Below are 5,994 nucleotides of genomic sequence, written 5' to 3'. Positions count from 1 at the left end.
TAAACCAAGACACAATGTACATTTCAATTCCTTTAATTTTAAATATGTTTATATTGTCCATTCTGTAAAATAGTCAGATGTCTATTCATATTAATGTACAGAATTCACCTGCTAGCTGCTACTACTGCACATTCACCCAGTGTATATACTATATGTATGTATATATATATATAATGTTCTTCCTCTACACCCCCACCCCCCCCCACCCCCCCACCCCCAATTTTTGCACATGTCAAGGAGCGTGTCAGACTACATTTTCACTGTGTGTTATACTTGTATAACTATGCATGTGACAAATAAAGAACCTTGAACTTTGAACCTTGAACCTTGAACCAACAGTCGTGGCTGACCAGTTCAGAAACCATCTCTTTACTATGAAGCCATGCATCCTGTTATAGTAAATCCAGTATGCAATTAAGCACACTTGCTGATATATGCAAGGCCTTTGCAGAAACCGATGTCCCCTGGATGGGCGCACATGTTGCTCTAAAACCTTTACAAAACCTTTGAGCATTGATGTTGCCCATTCCAGATGTGCTAGCTGTTAATTCTACAGCCATTGATGCACTATTAAACCATCACAGTCCTTTTGTAATTACCTCTGGCCTCAACACATTTTCATCCCAACACATAACATTCCCACGCTATGTGAAAAGGCATGAGAGCCATTTGGAATGAATCTATACATGTAAATGTGTTTTACATTCTGTTCACGAATCACTTTGGAAAACACTGACAGGGTTAGGGCTGGAATGGACAGCTGGAGCCTCTTCTCTAAGCGTGTGTTACTGCCGCAAGTGGCATTCTATTGCAGGGGCGTCAAACTCAATTGCACAGGGGGCCAAAACTCAAGGAACACTTTAGGTCACGGGCCAAACAAGATAAATATTTATTGAACACACTAAAACAATGTTTTTTAAACAGAAATACGAATAAAAACAGACAGGAATATTATTCCAGATTAAATAAACTTAAAAAAATAAAATGTAACTTTAAATATTTTGCTCTTCATAAAAACATATCCTGTCAAAATTATGCAAGTTAGAAATATGAACATGCTGCCAAAAACCCCAGAAAAAATAAATAAAAGCATACACATGGTTGGAGCCGCATGTAGACGGAGCTGGGCGTTGCTTCAGGAATGGAACTAATAAACTGTATCATCAAACTGTAACTGTATAATCAGTATCGTACTTTCCTTGAGTGCATCATTACACTGCAGCTCCATCTGAATCTGCACAGGTGCAGTTCAGCAGGTCCGCTGACTTGGTTCAACATTACTTGGCAACAGGGAAAGTGAGGCAGGTTGCACTGGTGCATTTGTGACAGCTTCACTTGAAATGCCTTCACCGCATCATACATGTCATGTCCATGAGCTGACAGATTTCCTTGCTGAGCTCAAAACCTCTATTGAGAATTTTTATCCCAACTCAGCCAACGGACCTCTGTATGATGAGGAATGTCGGCAAACTCTGAATCTATTTCCCACATAAAAGACTGAAATTGACGGTTAAACTTTTAGCTCAGATAAAATTTATGGCTTGCGTTACGGTGATCATTACATGCTCCATTTTTAGGACTTTACCACACAGCCTTTCCTGGTGTGTGATGCAGTGATATGCTGTTAACTCACCGGTACAGTTCTCCTCCTGCATCTTTACACGTATCCTGCTGACTAGTCCGCTTTTTTCACCGCACAACACCGGCGCTCCATCTGTTGTAAGGACAAACTTAAATTAAATTTCTTAATTACAGCCACATTAGCTCCACTAATAAGACACACGGGTTTACCAGCAATGTCTGTAAACATATATTCTACTACCATAAGGCTACCTTTCACGTTACTATGAGACGCCTCGGGTCGTGTGTTAAAAGCTGGGAAGGAAAATGCTCTGCTGGCCTAGAGAAGAGCGACAGAAAGATTTGCATAACAGAGCTTCAGCCTGCATTTCTGGATGGCACAGTACATTGTGTTCACATAATGATTTCTGGAAGTGTTCCTGAGCCCGTGCAGTGATTTCCAAGATAGAATCATTCCTGTTTTAATAGCAGGGCCACCTGAGGACCCAAAGATCACAGGCATCCAGAACTGATTTTTGATTCTCCAGATTTTCAGAACTTTTGATGACATCTACAGTATGTACTGTATAAAAGAATATTATTCTAAAATTGTCACAATTTGTAGACAGTTTTGTGCAGATTGGTGAACCTCTACCATCTTTACTTCTGAAAAACGACATCTCTAAGGTTCTCTTTTTATACCCAATCGTGGTCATCAGGTTGTATTTCTGTAAATATAAATAGGCTTCCATACATGAGAACAGTGAAATTCCTAGTTTCTACCACTCTTCATTCCAATCTTAGTTCCGTTTCTTAGTTTTACACGAGGCAGTTAGTTAAACATTGTTTTCTCTTGTTTAGTTGACTAAAAATTAGTTACCAGGAACATCCCCAGTTTATACAGTGACTGACTGTAAGTGTCTTTCACAAACTGATCTGCAGCAGCATAATTACTATCAGCACATTATCAGTCCATGCATTCATTTTTAGTAGGCTTGATTACTGTAACAGCATCTTTACAGGTCTACCTAAAAAATCAGTCAGACAACTACAGCTCATTCAGAACTCTGCTGCTCGAGTCCTCACTAAGACCAAAAAAGTGGACCACATCAGTCCAGCTCTGAGGTCTTTACACTGGCTGCCTGTCCGTCAGAGGATAGACTTTAAAGTTCTGATGCTGGCCTATAAAGCTCTGAATGGTTTAGGACCAAAATACATCAATGACCTCCTGACCCAGTATGAACCATCCAGATCCCTCAGGTCATCTGGATCCGGTCTTTTATCAGTTCCCAGAGTCAGAACCAGACACGGAGAAGCTGCATTCAGCTTTTATGCTCCTTATATCTGGAACAAACTCCCAGAAAGCCTCAGATCAGCTGAAACACTCAGTTTATTTAAATCCAGGCTGAAGACTCACCTATTCTCAGCTGCATTTGAATAAAGCACCAAATCCACACTTTTAAGCTTAAATTTCAAAACTTACACTAACTACTGATCTTATCTATTTCTGATTTTATCTGTTTTGATTTTACTGTTTTGTGTGTTTAGTTAGTTTGTTTGTTTGCTTGTTTTAATCAATTTTAAATCATGCTTTTTATTTGTTTTTGTTTCTAATGTCTCTGTAAAGCACTTTGAATCACCTTGTTGTTGAATTGTGCTATACAAATAAATTCGCCTTGCCTTGCCTTGCCTTGCCACAATCCAGTAGTTTACTCAAGTACAAACAAAGTCTTTGAAGAGATCGTTGCAAGATATGACTTTTGATAGAAGCTGCATTCAAAACTTTCAGTTCACTGTTCGGTAGAGTGAGATACATCACATTGTATTAATCATATATATAATTTATTCCTCTGCTTTATAATTTTAACAGTTTACAGGAGAAATCTCAGTTAGAGATTACTGCAAAAAAAAAAGGTCATAAAGCATTTGGCACACGTGCACACTGGATCCAGAAATAAGATTTGAAATAACTCAGTAATAGAGCTTAAACTAATACACTGGCTGGATTTGGCTCTGGCTGAAAGGATGAAACAAACACAGGGTAATTTATAGCCACAACACGCATTACAACCTCTAATGAAATTCCTCCTTCTTCCTTCCTGCCTAAATATGAGGAAAATACAAGATTGATTGAAAATAGCATGACAGCAAAATAAATCCACCACGCTGCCAGGGTCTGTATAAGTATGATGTGTAACATCATTCTCAGCTCTTCACACAGTAACTGTTCTGGCAGCTTGTAGCCTGCTAATGCTTGTTTGTCTGGAACTCAGTCCAGGGGACAGCTGGGAGTTCACATCTGTCAATAAAACCACAACAATTATGGCTGCAGTGCACTCAGCCATTTCTTATGTTTGCATCCGGTCTTTGATGTTTTTATCCAAAACCACATAAACAAAGACTGTTTCTTTCTTTTCACATTCAGCTGTAATTGAGGAATGAGATTTTTCTTTGAATGCTTTTGGTGCAGTGATGGTGCATACACAATGCCATCTCATTAGTTACGCCTAGCTCGTACCAGGTGTGACCCCCTTTGTCTTTAGAAGTGCCTTAATTCTTCATGGCACAGATTCAACAAGCTGCTGGAAACATGGGACTTGATGTGTGATGCTGCTGGAAATAAACATCAGGAGATGGGCAGACATTTGTCATAAAGGGAAGGACATAATCAGCATTTAAATGCCAGGTAAGCTGTGACACTTAAGGTGCTAAAGTATGACAAAGAAATACACCTCAAACCTTTATGTTACTGCTACCAGCCTGAATCATTAGTACAGGATCCAGCCTGTTGTTGTTTTAATGCAATTCTGACTCCACCATCCAAATATTACAGAAGAAATCAAGTCTCATGAAACCAGACGATGTTTTCCAGGCGTCTGTTACCCAGTGTTGGAGGGCTAATGCAAACTGTAGCCTCCGTTTCATCACTGACAGTGTGGCACTATTGTCTGATCTTTCACTACTGCAAACAATCAAAGCTTCAAGGTTCAATGTGTGTTCAGAGATGCTTTTCTGCATACTTTGGTTTTAATAAATTACTGTTGATTTATTGTTACTGTTGAGTTGCAGTTGTCTTTCTATTAGCTCAAAGAAAGTGATCCTCTTCTAACTTCTGATATTTTCCAGAGAACTTCAGCTGACAGTTTATTTTCTTTTTTTCTTTGCTTTTCTTATTTCAGACTATTCTCTCTAGAGAGGTTTGCTGTGTGGGAAAATCCCAGTAGATCATCTGTTTATGAACTGCTGAGACCAGCCTGTCTGATGCTAGCAACAATGCCACTTTCAAAGTCACTTTAATCACTTTTCTTCAACCATTTTGGGGCAGAGACAGCTCAGTAGGTAGAATGTTTGCCCCATGCCGGAAAGTCAGGGGTTCAAATCCACCGAACGGTTACCCTGAGGTACTCCTGAGCAAGGTACCGTCACACTGGATTGGTGGCTGCCCACTGCTTCACTGAATGAGTGGAAGCAGAAAAAAAAATTCCTGCAGGATTCACAAAGTATATATTATTATTATTATTATTATTATTATTATTATTATTATTAGTCTGATACAAGTTGTCTTGACCAAGTCCTGGTCCTGGGTTCCTGTCTTTTGATTGGCTGGTGAAATAGTTGGACAGGTGTATCTAATAAAGCGGCCATCGAGTATTATTAAACTTTGGATCACCTGTTAATCAGGTCAAAAATGATGAGCAAAATGAGACCAATGTGACCACATCTGAGGTCCCACTGATGGTGTCACAGGTGAGACAGTATGTGCATTAATATGTTTTCAGTTTTGTCAGCAGCAGGCACTTCACACGTGCAAAATATATAGTATAAAGGAGTAAACAGGGCCATTTGGTGACTGTGACTTGAGGATAAGCTGATAATGCTCACATTCAACACCAGCTGAAAGCAGCTTCCAGTTCAAAATAATTATTAGTCTTACACTGGTTATTAATGTAGGCCTTCAGGTTATCCACTGTCCTATTGCAGGGTGTTTAATCTCCTCTCTCTTCCAGGCCAGACTTCTTTTAATCTAACTTTTTCCTGATTGGATGGCCTTCACAAACACAAATGCTAATGAGTAGGTGGGTGGAGCATTTTTATTTTTACAGCCAGGTTTCTGTGCCAGATAATCAATTACACAATACATAAAGTATTGATGACCATATTTATCCTCTTTTTAAGTCAATATTCCAGGAGTAGAATTAAAAGGACCTGAATCTGAAAATTAAGAGCAGTTTGAAGCCTGAGTATATGCTCCAGGTCATATTTAACATAAGCACCCACGACTGTAACACTATATATTTGACATAAAAAAGGAAAAATATAAGAGGACCATTTGCAATGGGCATATTAACACGGGGTTATTTAATAATCCTATAAGTATAAAGCGCTCTGGGGATCGAAACAAAACAACATGCTCTTCAGTTAAGGCACAACATC

The sequence above is a fragment of the Astatotilapia calliptera genome, chromosome 2 (genome assembly GCF_964374335.1).
Source record: "Astatotilapia calliptera chromosome 2, fAstCal68.1, whole genome shotgun sequence".
Taxonomy (NCBI): domain Eukaryota; kingdom Metazoa; phylum Chordata; class Actinopteri; order Cichliformes; family Cichlidae; genus Astatotilapia; species Astatotilapia calliptera.
This window is presented reverse-complemented; position numbering follows the sequence as displayed.